We start from the raw sequence: 17,441 nt of genomic DNA on the forward strand, positions 1-17,441 counted from the left end.
AGAAAGCTGAGATGTACAATGACTCTGGGGTGTACAATGACTCACCCGAGGCCACAGGGCCTGGACTGGAACACACACTTTCTGACCCCTGACCTACTGCTCTTTCTGCCATTCCGGTCTCTCTCTCTGAGTGAAAGCAAAAGTCTGATGGTGAAACAAGGACCCCCTCTACCACTAAGCCAAAGCACCTGGTCAGCGTAACAGGGGAATAAGGGTGTGTGCCTGGGCAGCCTCTGTGCACCTCTTCTATGGAATGGGAACATTGATGCCAGAACTATAGACTCCAGAGGATGGCTGTGAGATGTCTGCTGGGTAGTAACAGCCACACAAGGCTTTGGAAACATATAAGTATGGAACAACGTGGGTTGTGGCTCTTGATTCCCATGCTGGGAAGGCTTGGGTGAAGCTTTGCTCATTCTAACCTTCTCCCTCCTCTTGCCCTGTTTACTGCACTTCAACAAACACACAGGGTGGAGCGTGGGGAGCTCAGGGAAGCCAACTCTGTAACAAGGAGGGCAAACACCTGGCCCATGAACCAGAGCCACCTCCACACACTCCAGTGCCAACGTAAGTCATCAACATAGGATCTTATAACTGTACTTCTGGGCACTGGAGTGGTCTCCATCCATGACTGCAGAAGCTACCACCAGGCCATTGAAATTGGCTCCAGAGGCCGGGCGTGGTGGCTCATGCCTGTAATCCCAGCACTGGGAGGCTGAGGCAGGTGGATCACCCGAGGTCAGGAGTTTGAGACCAGCCTGACCAACATGGAGAAACACCGTCTCTAGTAAAAATACAAAATTAGCCAGGCGTGGTGGCCCATGCCTGTAATCCCAGCTACTCAGGAGGCTGAGGCAGGAAAATTGCTTGAACCCAGGAGGTGGAGGTTGCGGTGAGCCGAGATCACACCATTGCACTCCAGCCTGGGCAACAAGAGTGAAACTCTGTCTTAACAAAAAAAAAAAAAAAAAAAAAAAAAGAAAGAAAAGAAATTGGCTCCAGAGATGAAATCATTTATCTTGTCTATTTCTTAGAGTTCAAAAAAGCCAATTCTAAGGTGTCAATTATGCAGGTGAACTTAGACCAGCTGCCATAGCGAGGGAACACCTACAGATCACTCCTCCCACTGTATCACAAGTGGTTCAAACTGGGAAGAGCCCTGATTAGTTTGAAACTTATTAATCAATGTAGTCCTACATTCCAGGCATAAGGCTGGTGTTTGTACTGTCCTTCATTCCAAATTCTTCTTGATCTACCTTACATGGTGAAAATCTTCATGCTTTATAAGCATAACTTTTGAAATGGGCTTGGTAGACCCTGTATTAAAGTAAAAAAAAAAAAAATACTGTTTTCCCCATAAGCCAAAGAGGCTTAAAAAGAGAACTCAACTCAGAGAAGATCTAGAGATGGAATTAAAGGGTAAAATCATGAAAGGGTAATTAAAGAGGTGGATTGTTTGAAACGGGCAGTTAAATGCTTCAAACCTGAACCAAACAAGCAAGTTGAGTGGCTCAGGGTTGTGTGACTGTAACTTATCTATAAATAGATCCTACTCTGTATTATAAATAGCTTTACACTTGAAGAGCTTCTGAATGTGCCGTACTAGAGCAGATGGGACTGGGGGCCAAACTGAGGGACGTGGCAAAGGAACCAGATCATAAATCCAGAGTCCTACCCTCCCTCCATACATACACATACTTCCAATTTCCTAAATGTTGAAGGCAGAATAAGAGGCACGCAAGAGACATCAGTGGAACTCCAGCAACAGGGGATTTAACTTGGAACGTAGTGAGGACTTAGCATAACATAAAACCCCATAGTTTGGAGGAAATCTCCACAAAGTCAAAATGACAATAGCTGACTTGTCCCTCTTGCAAAGTGTAGTGCAGTTTCCCCTCATTAATGCAAACACACACACACACACACACACACACACACCTGTGGTTCCTCTCCCCTTGCTGGTAACCCTCCACCTTGATATCAGAGTCAACTGAGGAAAGAGAATGCTTTGTACTAGAAGTCAGATCCAGGTTTCTGTTTCAGCTCTGCAACTTGCTGGCCAAATGACCTTGTCACTATACCTTCCTCCAAGGCTCCAATTTCATCTGTAAAATGGGCTCTTATAACTATCAAAAGATACAATACATACAATAATAACTAATATCTATTGAGGGCTTGCCATGTGCCAACATAATTTATTCTTTATCATAACCTTACTTGTCACCCGTTGTAATCTCAGACAAATTTCTTAACTTCTCTGGGTTATCTTTTTATGATAGATAGGAGATTACAGTAGTGACAAGTAGAGATGGAACTGGAACCAATCAATCTGACTCCAGAGCACTTTGAAATCTATAAAGAAGACTACAGTTGTAGACCAAAGATGGAAGGATGTCTGAAGTCAGCACTTCTGAAATTGTGGCCAGAGTACCTCACTGAAATGCAGATTATTTTCTTCCTCTCCAGACACCATATTGCTGTGTGGGAGCATCTGCATTTTAATAAGCCTCATCAAGCGATTCTTATATAGAGCAACTCCAGAACTTCTGAATTACGATTAGACCCTAAAGATTCACTTCTGGCTAAGATGGAATAACAAAGACTGGATTTATGCTCCTGCCTGAAATAACAAAAAATAAATTAACAAACAAGACATATAAAATGGTAGTTTACAAAAGTGTGGAGGCTGGGCATGGTGGCTCACGCCTGTAACCCCAGCGCTTTGGGAGGCTGAGGTGGGCAGGTCGCCTGAGGTTGAGAGTTTGAGACCAGCCTGACCAACATGGAGAAACCCCGTCTCTACTAAAAATACAAAATTAGCCTGGCATGGTGGCGCATGCCTGTAATCCCAGCTACTTGGGAGGCTGAGGCAGGAGAATCACTTGAACCTAGGAGGTAGAGGTTGCAGTGAGCCGAGATCGCGCCATTGCACTCCAGCCTGGGCAACAAGAGTGAAACTCTGTCTCAAAAAAAAAAAAAAAAGTGTGGACATCAGGCAATGAAATACAGCGATAAATGAAAGATGGGAAAAAAAAGATTAGCCCAACCGTTGCCCCAGCTTACGGCATTAGAGAGTTTCCAGACCATGGTACAAGGAAGGGGAACATAAATGGAGGCTAGAAGACTACCCGAGTTAAGAAGGAAGTGATAGTCCAGAGAGAAGAAATCAGCTATGGTCTGAAGGGCAAAGTATCAGATAGGAGAGAGCTGCACAGACAGAAATCTGCAGAGAACCCCAAAAGATTATTCAGCAGAGTACTGATTGGCATGTGTGTGTGAGGAAACTACCCAAGGCTGGGAAAAGAACCACAGAAACGACTGGAGGGGAGAGTGGAAGGTGTTCAGCAGGAGTAGGAAGGATGCCTAGTCCAAAAAAACACTATAAAAACCCACGTGATTCATGCATTAAGTGAAGTACTCAGTACTTAGTAGTGCAGAATAATTACCCCTAGACTAAATGCTACTCTAGTCTTGCATAACAAGTCTAAAAACAACTCCCCACCCAAAGGATTAAACTATTTCCAAGTAATTTAACTGTGTCCCAGGACAAAGCTCCAAGATGTTTACAGAAACACAAAAATATCTAGCGTCACCAAACAAGTTAAAATTCACAATGTCCGGCAACCAAAAAAAGATTACCAGGTATGCAAAGAAGCAGGAAAATGTGACCCACAATGAGAAGGAAAATCAACCACAAGAACCTGAAGCAAACTATACTAAGGTACATCATAATGAAATTGTTCAAAACAAATAAAGAGAGAAACTTGAAAGCACCAGAGAAAGAAAGACATGCTACAGAGGAACACAGATAAGAATGGCAATGATTTCTCATCAAAAACAATGTAAACAAGAAGACAATGTGGCAATATCTTTAAAGTACTGGGGAAAAAAATGACAACCAAAATTTCTTTACCCAGCAAAAATATTTTTCAAAACCAAAGGCAAAATAAAGATTTCTCAGATATTCAAAACCTAGAACAATTCATCACTAGCAGCCCCACGCTACAGAAAATAATAAAGGAATTTCCTCTGGCAGAAGTAAAATTACAGATGGAGATACAGATCTACACAAAGTAATGAAGAATAGCCAAAGGGTAACCTCTTGTGTAAATACATAAGATTTTTCTTTATTATTTAAATCCCTTTAAAATATAAGTAGATGTTAAACAAAAATAACAATAGTATATTGTGGTACTTATAATATATGCATAAACCCTTCTATATCTATATCTATATATACATCCTAAATAAGTGAAAACTAAATAACACACTTTTATGAATTCATGAGTCAAAGAAGAAATAAATAAGAAATTAGAGAAATTAGAAAGTATTTTGAATTAAATAAAAATGATACACAGCTTATCAAAAGTTGTGAGACGCAGCTAAAGCAATACGTAGAGGGAATTTATAGTTTGAAATGCTTATTAGAAAATAATTTCTTGAAGCAACAACCTAGAATTCCATCTTTTAAAAAATCAGCAAAATTACTGCAAAAGAAACCCAAATGAAACAGAAGAATGGAAATCAGATCAGAGCAAAGACCAGTAAAATAGTGGATTAAAAAAAAAGAAGAAATCAATGAAACCCAAAGCTGGTTCTTTGATAAGTAAAATTTGTAAACCACTAGCCAAACTGATTAGAAAAAAAAGAGAGACACAAATTACCAATATTAAAAATGAGAAAAAAATAAAAAATTAAAAAATAAAAATGAGAAAGGTGACATACTGAAGATTCCGCAAATAGTAAAGGATACTAAATGAATATTATGAATAATTTCATGCCAATAAATTAGATGAATTAAATGAAATAGATAAATTATCTGGAAAACACAAACTATAAATGCTTATTCAGGAAGAAATAGGTAACTATCGATAGCAACTATCAATAATAGTAACTAACTATTGATAGTTATCTATTGACAATAGTTAACTATTGATAATAGATACCAGAATAGCTCTCTACATATTAAATAAATTGAATTTGCAGTTTAAAGCCTTCTGAAAAAGAAAAGTTCTTTACACTGAGAACTATAAAACATTGCTGAGAGAAGTTAAAGAAATAAATGGATAAATAAATAAATAAATAAATAAATGGAGATATATGATATTCACGTGTCAGAAGATTTACTACTTTTCAGATGTAATGCTCTCCAAATTGATATACAGATTCAAACAATTCCAATAAAAATCTCAGCAGGGTTTTTTAAAGAAATCGACAAGTTCATTCTAAAATTCACATGGAAATACAAAAAACTAGTACTACCTGATTTCATGACTCATTATAAAGCTGTATTAAATAGGATCATATGGTATTGGCATTAAGAAAGAAAATTAGATTAATTCAACAGAATAACAGTCCGACGATAGATCCACACATATTTGGAAAGCTGATTTTTTACCAAGATACAAAGGTAATTCAGTCAAAAAAGACAGCCCTTTCAATAATTGATATGGAAATAAGCAGATATCTACATTTTTAAAAATGAACTTTGATTTATACCTAACACCAAATACAAAAATTAACTCAAAAAGAATCAAACACCTAAATGTAAAAACAAAAATATGAAACTTCTAAAAGAATAGCAGAAAATCTTTGTGAACTGGGGTTAGGCAAAAAGTGGTTGAATATGACATCCAAAGCATAATCCACAAGAGAAAAAAAAAATGATAAATTTGACTTCATCAAAATTAAAATTTCATTTAAAGTGTCTCTGCAAAAGTCTCTGTTAAGAGACTCAAGAGTTTGAGCCCAGCGTGGGCAACATGGTAAGAACCCATCTCTACAAAAAAATAGAAAAATTATCCAGGCCTGGTTGCATGCACCTGTAGTCTCAGCTGCTTGGGTGGATGAGGTGGGAGAAGGATCACTTGAACCCAGGAGGTCTAGGCTTCAGTGGATTATAATCATGCCACTGCACTTGAGCATGGGTGGCAGAGCAAGACCCTGTCTCAAAAAAAAAACTACAAAAAAAGAATGAAAGAGGAGACATCACTACAGATCCTGCAGACCTGAAAAAGGTAGTAAGATAATATGAAATACTATGAAGAACTCTATGGACACCAATTTGATAATTTGGAGGAAATGAACTAACTCCTTAAAAGCCAAAAGTGACCACAACTCATCCAAGTTTAAATAGATGATGTCAATCATCTTTTTTTTTTTTAAATTAAATTTGTGGCCAAAAACTGCTTTAAAAAGAAATCCTGGGTCAGCTGCGGTGACTCACGCCTGTAATCCCAGCACTTTGGGAGGCCAAGATGGGTGGATCACGAGGTCAAGAGATCAAGGCCACCCTGGCCAACATGGTGAAACCCCATCTCTACTAAAAATACAAAAAATTAGCTGGGCATGGTGGCGGGCACCTGTAATCCCAGCTACTTGGGAGGCTGAAGCAAGAGAATTGCTTGAACCCAGGAGGTGGAGGTTGCAGTGAGCTAAGATCGTGCCACTGCACTCCAACCTGGGTGACAGAGTGAGACTCCATCTCAAAAAACAAAACAAACAAACAAAAAAAGGAAATCCTTAGGCCTAGATTTTTACAGGCAAATTCTATCAACCATTTAAAGAATACTACAAATTTCACACCTCTTCCAGAAAATAACAAAGGAAAAAACACCCCCAAATCTTTTTATGAGACCAACATAAAAAGATACCAATGCCATACCTTATACCAATACCAGACAAAAACAGCATAATAAAAACCACAGACCAATAGCATTCATGAGCACAGATGCAAAAATGCTCAATAAAATATTAACAAGTTGAATCAAACATACATAAGAATAATCCATACCTTGATACAAATGCAAGACAAAAACAGCATAAAAAAGTAATAAAACCACAGACCAATAGCATTCATGAACACAGGTGCAAAAATCCTCAATATAAATATTAACAAATTGAATCCAACATACATAAGAATAATCCAGGTGGAGTTTATCACAGGAATGCAAAGCTGGGTTAGAAAAAAATTCTTAGACGTGGCACTGAAAGAATGATCCATATTTAAAATTTGATAGATTGGGCTTCATCAAAATTAAAAACATTTTCTTTGCAAAAGATTCTGTAAAGACATGAGAAAACAAGTTATAGACAAGGAGAAGAAGATTTTTAAGTCATGTATCTCAACAGAAGACTTACATCCAGCATATATAAAGAATTCTCAAGTTTGAGACCAGCCTGGCCAACATGGAGAAACCCTGTCTCTACTAAAAATACAAAAAAATAGCCAGATGTAGTGGTGGGCACCTGTAATCCCAGCTATTCAGGAGGCTGAAGCAGGAGAATCACTTGAACTGGGGAGGCAAAGGTTGCAGTGAGCCGAGATTGCACCATTGCACTCCAGCCTGGGCAACAAGAGCAAAAAACTCTGTCTCAAAAAATAAAAGTAAAAAAATAAAGAACTCTCAACATTCATTAATAAGAAAACAATGACAACAACAACAAAAGAATTTTAAAATGGGCAAAAGAGTTGAACAGACCTTTTAACAAAATACACCATATGGAAGGTGAATATGTATAACATCATTCACCATTAGAGAAATGCAAATAAAAGCCACTCCGAGATATCACTACGTGCTTGTTAGAATAACTACAATATAAAATACTAGCAATATGTGTGATCCAAGGAGTAACCAGAGCTCTCATTCAATGTTGGTGGAAACAGAAAATGGTACAGCCACTCTGGAAACCAGTTTGACAACTTCTTATAAAGTTAAACAGACATATTCCTTACCAGATGACCCAGGAATACCAGTCCTGCACATATACCCCAGACAAATGAAAAGTTATGTCCACACAAAAACACCAACGTTTATAGCAGTTCTGCTCACAATTGCCCAAAACTGAAAATTCAATTGTGAATCAATAAACACACTATGGTACATCCATACCATGAAATACTACTCAGCAAGGAAAATGAATGAGTTCTTGATACTTGCAATAACTTGGATGAATCTCAAAGGCACTGAGATGAGTGAAAGAAGTCAGTTTCATACCGTATGATCACAGAACATGTTTGAAAAGACAAATCTATAATGATGTAGAACCTCTCCGTGCTTGCTGGGGCTTAGGGTTGGGGTGGGGATATGGTCACAAAGGAACAGCAGGGGAGAGGTTTTTGGGGTGATGGAATTCTCTGCATGCCGATTATAGTGGTGTTTAAACATATCTACTCATGGATTACAAGTCATAGCACTATACATTCTCTGAAAGAATGTCAACTTTATCAGATGTTAATTTTTAAAATAAAATAAATTAAAAACTCAAGTTGTTTAGATTTTGTATTTCCTGAACTCTGCAAAAGGGTCTCTACATGTGGGCCACAGCAAAACGTCTTTGAAATATGCTTTGTCTCCCATCTATTTACACAGTCTGTTTGTAAACCTGTCTCACACTTCATTTTCAAATCCCTCTATCTGGTGCTAAGGGAGATTAGGGGACTAGGAGCCTCCCACAATCTCATCCCTTCATTCATTCTTCAGTATTGACAATAGGCATGCCCAATGTCAAATGCAGTTTCGAGTTCCTCACTGTCAAATTTTCCAGCCTCCCATGCTTTCCATATGGAGATTTGGAGCAAGCTACTGTCCCCAGCCTCCCCTTCTCTCCTGTATCCTCAGTCTGCACAAGTTCAAAAGAATCCTTCTGGTGAAACAAGACCTGCAGTGGGTGTGGGGGGACAGTGGGCTAAGCCAGCATCCTCTTCAGACAGCATAGGGATAGCAAGATTTAGAAATCCACCTTAATGTGGAATGCATGCATCCAAATGAGTCCTTCAAACAGCCAAACTGAGGCTGGGCGCAGTGGCTCACGCCTGTAATCCTAGCACTTTGGAAGGCCAAGCGGGTGGATCATCTGAGATCAGGAGTTCGAGACCAGCCTGGCCAACATGGCGAAACCCTGTCTCTACTAAAAATACAAAAATTAGCCAGGCATGGTCGTGGGCGCCTATAATCCCAGCTACTTGGGAGGCTGAAGAAGGAGAATCGCTTGAACCCGGGAGGTGGGGCTTGCAGTGAGCTGAGGTCACACCACTGAACTCCAGCCTGGCGACAGAGCCAGACTCCACCTCAAAAACAAACAAACAAACAAAAAAAAGCTCCAAGGTGATTTTACTAGGCAGTCAGATTTAATTAAGGAGCTTCCCCAGGTCAGGGATCAGCAAAATTTTCCATAAAAAGCTGCATATTAAACATTTTAAGGCTTGCAGGCCACATACAGTCTCTATCACTACATCTTTTTTTCCTTGTCCTCTTCCTCATCCTCCTCTTCTCCTCCTCCTCCTCCCCATCTTTCTTCTCCTTGCTCTCCTTTTCTCCTTCTCCTCCTTCCTCTTTCATAATCTTTTTAAAAATGTTAAAATCTATTCTTATCTCATGGGCAGTACAAAAGCAGGCATAATTTGCCAACCTCACCCTCAGTCAACAATTCTCTGACATTAGTCTTTGGACCAGAGATGAGCAGACTTGGTGGAGAGCAGGTAAACAGGCTCTCAAAAACAAAAGCCCTGGCCGGGTGCAGTGGCTCACGCCTGTAATCCCAGCACTTTGGGAGGCCAAGGTGGGCAGATCACGAGGTCAGGAGTTCCAGCCTGGCCAACATAGTGAAACCTGTCTCTACTAAAAATACAAAAAGATTAGCTGGGCATGGTGGCACGGGCCTGTAGTCCCAGCTGCTCAGGAGGCTGAGACCCGAGAATCGCTTGAACCTGGGAGGTGGAGGTTGTGCTGAGCTGAAATTACACCACTACACTCCAGCCTGGGCAACAAAGCGAGATTCCATCTTAAAAAAAAAAAAAAAAAAAAGCCCTGATTTGTAACATTTACTGATATCGTGGTGTAAATACTCCCACCATGCTCAATTTCAAACTACCAATGTGTTGTTATTGGACACAGAGTTGGCAGAAAACGCTCAGAAACAGCTCTCACCAGCGAGTGCCAGCCGCCTCCAGCACGTCACTGTATTGGAATCACCTGGGAAGCTGATTAACAATACACCCCTGGAAATCCTGATGCTGCCAAGCAGGGGGAAACATTGTCCTTGGTTGCATGAGGAAAAAATAAATTGATAGAATCATTCAACAAATGTTTGTACAAGGCACTGTGTTAAACTTTGGGGATCCAAAGGTGTATAACATACGTCGCCAACCTCAAGGAGGGCATAGTCTAAAGGAGGGGACTTCACAAACAAACAGGCATCCACAGGATTAAAAGAGACTGTGACAAATAGGTTCAGGCACTATGGCAGCCAGAAGGAGCGGCACTTACCTTGGGCTTGTGGTCAGGGAAAGATTTGTTTAGGGAAATGACACGACTTAGAAATAAGAAAAAGAAAAAAGATTGTGTGACCAACCATCCATGCTAGAGCCTTCTCTTTTATTATCATTTTGAGACGGAGTTTCACTCTTATTGCTCAGGCTGGAGTGCAATGGTGCGGTCTTGGCTCACTGCAGTCTCCACCTCCCAGGTTCAAGCAACTCTCCTGCCTCAGCCTCCCAAGTAGCTGGGATTACAGGCACCCACCACCAATGCAGGCTAATTTTCCTATTTTTAGTGGAGACGGGGTTTCACCATGTTGGCCAGGCTGGGCTCAAACTCCTGACCTCAGGTGATCTGCCCACCTTGGCCTCCCAGTGTGCTGGGGTTACAGGCATGAGCCACCATGCCCGGCGAGCATTTTCTAAAAATCCCACCTGAGGGTCATCTGACTATCTTTTATGCAATGTACCTTTATTTGACACATTCTTGGTAAGGGCCTAGACACAAAATAAAAAGTTAACTTGTATAAAATTGATAAAGCCCGTTTTTTTTCTGTCCAAGAAAGAAGCGTAAAGATAAAAACTGACACTGAGACTTCCTAATTCCAGTATCATTGCATTCTTTTTTTTTTTTTTTTTTTTTGAGACAGAGTCTCACTCTGTCACCCAGGCCGGAGTGCAGTGGCATGATCTTGGCTCACTGCTATCATTGCATTCTTTATCTACTACAGCTAGGAAAAAAAAAAAAAAAACTAAGCAAAAATAACAAGATCTCCCTGCCTGGCTCAGGTCACCTGCATCACAAAACCTTGGCTATTTCCCACAAACCTAGACTCTTTAACAAAATCATCTTTTCCTTGAATTTTGCTATGCTGATATCTGAAGATTTGCTGTGACCTTTGGGATTCTGAGGATGATATGAGAAATATGTTTTTCACCATGAAAAGGTTAATGTAAACTTTACAAGTTGGTCATTTTGCAGTTTTTTTTTCTTTAAATGCTCATTGTGTTTTGTATTTGGCAAGCCAGCCCTTCTGAAAAGGCTGACTCCTTGACACTCGTTAAAGATAAAAGTTTTCTTTCATTTCCTAAATGCCACCATCTATGAGTCTTTGAGATAACTCCAAAGGTTACTTTTTATTGCCTGGTTAGGTATTAACTAGTTTTACACTGAATTTTGCAGTCTTATTTCAGCATTCTTTTTTCCTTTCACTGTATGAACCCCAGTTCCTCACATCTTCAATGAACTCGTTTTTTTTTTTTCTGCTGATTCTCTCATGTATCAGTCAGCCTCAGCTGTGTAACAAAGTATTCCAAAACTGAGTGGCTTAAAACAAGAAGCCTTTCTTTATTGATGATTTTGTGTGCTGGGAAGTTCTTCTGGTTGGGATGGTTAACGTCTGCTGGTCTGCTTACACATCTATCATTAGCTGGCAGGACACCTGGAAACTCGGTGGTCTAAAATGCCCTCACCTATATAAGGGACGAGTCCCTGTGTTTCTCACCATCTGGCAGGCAGGCCTGTGGTTTTTATCTGCTACTTGCTGGGTTCCAAGAACAAGAACAAGAGTAGGCAACAACATGCAAGTACTTTTTGAGTGTCAGCCCATATTTTATTTGTCATGTCCCATGGGTCAAGGCAAGTCATATGGGCAAGCAGGGTGGGAAGTTGTAGACACAGGGAGGTGTGGATAAACTGAGGACCATTACTGTAACAGCTCACCACACCTCACTCATGAGTTGAATAAAAGTCTGGTGTGTGCTAACAAAATACTTTGAGAATTACACATTTACAGGATGAAGAGATGACCAAAAGGAACCCTATAAAAAGACAGGAGTGGGGAAAATGAAGGGACAGTGAAGGGAAGGGTGTTCCCAGCAGCAGGAATAGCAAGTGCAAAGTCCTAGCAATGGGGTGGGCCACGCCTGCTCCAGAAAGCTGCTCACTATGGCTGGAACAAAAAGAAAAGCAAATATACCTTGATTTAAAACTTGGGTTTGGGCCGGGCGCAGTGGCTCACGCTTGTAATCCCAGCACTTTGGGAGGCCGAGGCGGGCGAATCACGAGGTCAGGAGATCGAGACCACGGTGAAACCCCGTCTCTACTAAAAATATAAAAAATTAGCCGGGCGTGGTGGCGGGCGCCTGTAGTCCCAGCTACTTGGAGAGGCTGAGGCAGGAGAATGGCATGAACCCGGGAGGCGGAGCTTACAGTGAGCCGAGATTGCGCCACTGAACTCCAGCCTGGGCGACAGAGTGAGACTCCGTCTCAAAAAAAATAAATAAATAAAAAAATAAATAAAACTTGGGTTTTTGTTTTTTGTTTTTTGTTTTTTTTTTTTTGATACGGAGTTTCACTCTTGTCACCCAGCCTGGAGTGCAGTCGCGCAATCTCGGCTCACTGCAACCTCCACCTCTTGGGTTCAAGCGATTCTCCTGACTCAGCCTCCCGAGTAGCTGGGATTACAGGCACCCGCCACCACACCCAGCTAATTTTTTTGTATTTTTTTAGTAGAAACAGGGTTTCACCTTGTTGGCCAGGCTGGTCTCAAACTCCTGACCTCAGGTGATCCACCTGCCTCGGCCTCCCAAAGTGCTGGGATTACAGGCATGAGCCACCACACCCAGCCAAAACTTCAGTTTTATTCAGATTTGCTTTTATTTAAACACAAAGAAGTAGACCATCAGTGGCCAGACCATTGCAATATGAAACTTAAAAGGTTGTGAGATTAAGACCTGCCTGCCTTAAAAAAAGGAAGATCTGGACTTTGGTGATTTCAGGTCAGGTCTAAGGGGCCATCATGGTCTACAATGAAAGGACAAAGCCAGGCGTGATAGCGCGCGCCTGTATTCTCAGCTACTCAGGAGGCTGAAGCAGGAGAAGTTCTTGAGCCCAGGCGTTCGAGGTTGCAGTGAACCGTGATTGTGCCACTGCATTCCAGCCTGGGTGACACAGCGAGACCCTGTCTCAAGAAAAAGAAAGAGGCCGGGCGCGGTGGCTCACGCCTGTAATCCCAGCGCTTTGGGAGGCAGAGGCTGGTGGATCACAAGGTCAGGAAATCGAGACCATCCTGGCTAACACGGTGAAACTCCGTCTCTACTAAAAACACACACACACACAAAAATTAGCCGGGCATGGTGGCACGTGCCTGTAGTCCCAGCTACTCAGGAGGCTGAGGCAGGAGAATCATTTGAACCCAGGAGGCAGAGGTTGCCATGAGCCGATATTGTGCCACCACACTCCAGTCTGGGCAACAGAGCAAGACTCCGTCTCAAAAAAAAAAAAAAAAAAGAGAGAGAGAGAAAGAAAAAGAAAGAAAGAAGGAGAGAAGTAGAAAGACTTGCCTCTGGAGAAAGGAAGAATTTCTCAGAAATGGAAAAGGAGTCTCCAGAAAGAAGGAAAGAGAGAAAGGCAGGTGTTATGAGAATGGATTGACAGGGAGCTGGGTCAAGATCCCACAGAATTTGCTCAAGAAGGGGAAGGGTATGCAGTTGGGAAGAAGTGAGGGTAGAGGGAAAGGGCGAAGAGGACCTGACAAAAGATGGCAGTCAAGGATCTTGTTCCAGAGTCCAGACGCTACGTGGGGTCCTGTCTACACTGGGTCACCACACAAGCTCTTCCTTCCACTGGGGCCCATGAGGACTTTGCTTTGACAGCATCTGGCATTTAGCAATTTGCCCAAGGTCCTCCTTCCTTGGTTTCTGAGCACCTCGCCTAGAAAACCCACTCTCTATATTCCCATAAAGCTACAAGAAAGGATAGCTGGGAACCTGGTCTGTTTGCGTGACCATAGGGTGAGAGAAGTCCCCTCCTTCTAGTCCTTTTCTCTAAGGCCTGAGGGAGTGAAGATAAGATGGTATTGAGTCAGCTAAGGTACCCTAAGCTCCCTGCTTTTAGAAGATTTTATACGAGAACATGAACCAGCTCAAACATCCAGTCTTGTCCCCAGAGGCATGCACTGTTCATCATTTCATGTGCATTGTTCCAAAAAGTTTGTTTGTATTTATACCAACTGACCCATAACATCGGCAACTGTGTATTTCAGATGTGTTTTCAAACACTTAGAAAAAGAGAAGAAAAACAAACAAACAAACAACCTAGACTCTTAGAAGAAAACTGGGTAGCAGTCCCTGGGTTGGTTCTATGAAAATATTGAGTAATTTTATGCAAAATAACTTGTACCCAGGGGTGAGTTTCAAAGGCAGGGGAATGAATGATTTGGCTTAGTTGCCAAAGTCACGCTTCCCTAATTGCAGAAAGAAAAAGTGTCAGTCAGCCTTTACAATTACCCTCCTTGACATCTACATCCGGCTTTCCTGATCACAGAAAGGAAAGAAAGCTAAAGTGGCTTGCAAAGAATGGGCCCCTGGGAGCAGAAAATGAGATTCTCTCCTTAAAAGCAAGGGGGAGAGAGGAGCAGAGAAGGCCAGATTGACAGAAAGAGCAGCTCAAGAGCTAATTAAGTCTGCAGAGGAGCCAGATAGGCCTCCTCCCTGGTTCACTGCCGGCAACCAAAGCTTTTTGATGTTTCTCTGAAATCTGAGTGGGCAGGCCCAACTTCAGGCCCAGGAAGGATTTTTACTACAAAGGCCAGAAGAATCAAGAGAGATGGAACATAGGAAGGGACCTTGGGCAGAATGAAAACCACCATCTGACTGCACAGAGATAGTGTGAGAAGGGCATTTATACTCTCACCTTAATATCTAAATGGTTATTTTAATAAATTATTTTACTTTTTTTTTTTAAATACCACGTCTCACTCTGCTGCCCAAGCTGGAATGCAGTGGCATGATCATAGCTCACTGCAGCTTCAAACTCCAGGGCTCAAGAGATCCCCTTGTATACTGCTGGGGACAAACAAGAGCGAGCCACTGAGCCCCGCCAAACTATTTTAACCAAAGGGAACAGGAAATCGTCCTCAAATGAGAGCTTTGCTTGCCATCCATGCCATGAATCGGGCACCCCCTAGTGTCAGCTTCTGGAATTACAAGCATAGGCGTTCTTGGCTTTGGCTGGTCTTGGGAGAACTAAATCAAGAGTAGCAGGACGTGCCCCTCGGCTTTTCTTTCACTACGATCTTGCTGTAATTGTACGCCCACCTCTGACCCCATTTTTTTTGGTCTCTACAAGGGGCTAACACAAATAATGCTAATAATATTTTCTTGCATTCTTGTGTCCTTTCAGAATGCATAAAGCCCTTTCACACATTTGACCTCACAACCATGGCCAAGAGGCATATCCATGTGGATAATGCAATTATCTGCATCTTACCAAAGAAAAAAAAATTAAGGGACCAGAAAGACAAAGTGACCTGTTCAAGGTCAAAGGCAACTTAATGATGGAGCCAGTACCAAAATCTCCAGGCCTCAAGTTTAGTGTGGTTCCCCCTAATCCTCACTAAAGGGTTTCAGAACACACCTTACAGTGGTTGCAATTAGAGTCACCTGTCAAGCTTCAGAAACATACCAGTGCCCTGGTCCCACATCTGGAGACTCTGATTTAACTGGTGTGGTGTGATACCCACACACCAGTATTTTATAAAGCTCTCCATATGGGACTAATGTGCAGCCAGGGTTGAAAACCACTGTGAGAGAAATAAAACAGAAGGACAGAAAGCAATTATGCTTACATCTCAGAGAGCTATATTGCCACTAAAACACCATGCACACCAGAGATCATCTCGAGTGCCATGGACAAAGAACCCAGAACTGCCCCTCAGATCCCCATTTATTCAACACACAGAGACACGAAGATACGCACACAAAGACACACACAAGGACACACAAACACACAGATACACAGAGACACACACAGAAACACACACAGCCATAGACACACACAGATTCACAGAGACACACACAGCCATAGACACACACAGCCTACAACTTCATAATATATGAGGCACACAGCCTGTTTTCCTGGACTAGGACTCTCCCTTCTATAATCCACACCCAAATCTAAATGGGAGTGCCCTGAGTTCCTACTCTCTCACTCCAGGATTAAGGATCTCCTTCATGTTTGCTGAACACTATTCATCACACTTGTCAGATATCAGAATTCAGGAAAATCTCCCAAACCTCAGTCTATTCCCTGCTGTCTCTGATCAGAGGAATGAAACACCCGGAATGATCTCAGGTCAACCAGCACATGTCGCCCTGGAAAATGCTCCCCCTGAGTTGTCCACACAGAAAACTGGAGCAACTGGATTTACAGAACTTCGAGTTTCACTTGTGCAAGTCACACAACGTTTTCTGTATTTGGCAAAGACTGGGTTAAATTCAAGTCTACAGTCAGACACCTGCCTTCCTCCCCAGACCTGTCTGGCCAGACCCCTGGCCAAGCTGGAACAGGCTCTCGCCATACCTGCATTGAAGCCAGTGATGCTGGGGTTAAGGAAGGTAGCCGTATGTCCAAATTCAGGCTTACCTCCACACTCGAGGCTAGGATGACACCAGCATCAAGGCTGCAGGTCCCCTGGGCATGAATGTTGGGCATCCATGCATCCATTCAATAAATATTCATCAAGCACTCACTATGTGCCAGACACTGGGTGCATAGTAGCAGACCAAAGACACAATTATGGGACTTCCATTCTGGTTGAATGGAAAGGCAGAAAACAAGATAAATAACAGTACACACACACACACATACACATACTCCAGCTAGTGATTAATGCTAAGAAAAAGCAAGATGAAGAGTTGGAATTTAAGGCCGAGTGGCAGAGGAGGTGTTGTCTGAGTAAAGGTGGTTAGGAGGATGCCAACATCTGAGCAAAGAATGGGGACAGGAGATGCAAAGATCCTGAGGTGGCAGCTGGCCTGCAGTGTTCAAGAAAGAGTAAGAAGATGAAGTCAGAGAGAAGACAGAGAAGAAGCAGAAGAGTCGAGCTTTTTCAGCTTCTCAAGCCCTTTGGCTTTTACTTTGAGTGAGATGGGGCCACTTGGGGGAGACAAGCAGAGACAAAGGGAGAAATGAGGAGAGAAAAACAAAGGGTGGAAAAAACCCTGCAGAGGTCCATGTCTGAGAGGAAGGCAAAGGGGAGACAGTGGTGCCAGCTTTTCTCTCCTGCTTCCCACTCTCCCTCCCTCTGCATCCTCTCTGTTCACCCAGAGACTGCAGAAAGCCTGAGCAGGCTCCAGACATCTCCTTCCTGTGCAGCCCTCAGCACTGCCCAGGAGGTTC

At 42.2% G+C, this 17,441-nt stretch overlaps 1 protein-coding gene across 2 annotated transcripts in view; it reads right to left on the reverse strand.

Moving 5' to 3' along the window:
- Positions 1–17,441, reverse strand: part of ADPRM (ADP-ribose/CDP-alcohol diphosphatase, manganese dependent) — a 144,783-nt gene that overhangs the window by 53,576 nt on the left and 73,766 nt on the right. The gene's annotated exons all lie outside the window — the stretch shown is intronic.

Source organism: Symphalangus syndactylus, chromosome 20 (assembly GCF_028878055.3).
Source record: "Symphalangus syndactylus isolate Jambi chromosome 20, NHGRI_mSymSyn1-v2.1_pri, whole genome shotgun sequence".
Classification (NCBI taxonomy): Eukaryota; Metazoa; Chordata; class Mammalia; order Primates; family Hylobatidae; genus Symphalangus; species Symphalangus syndactylus.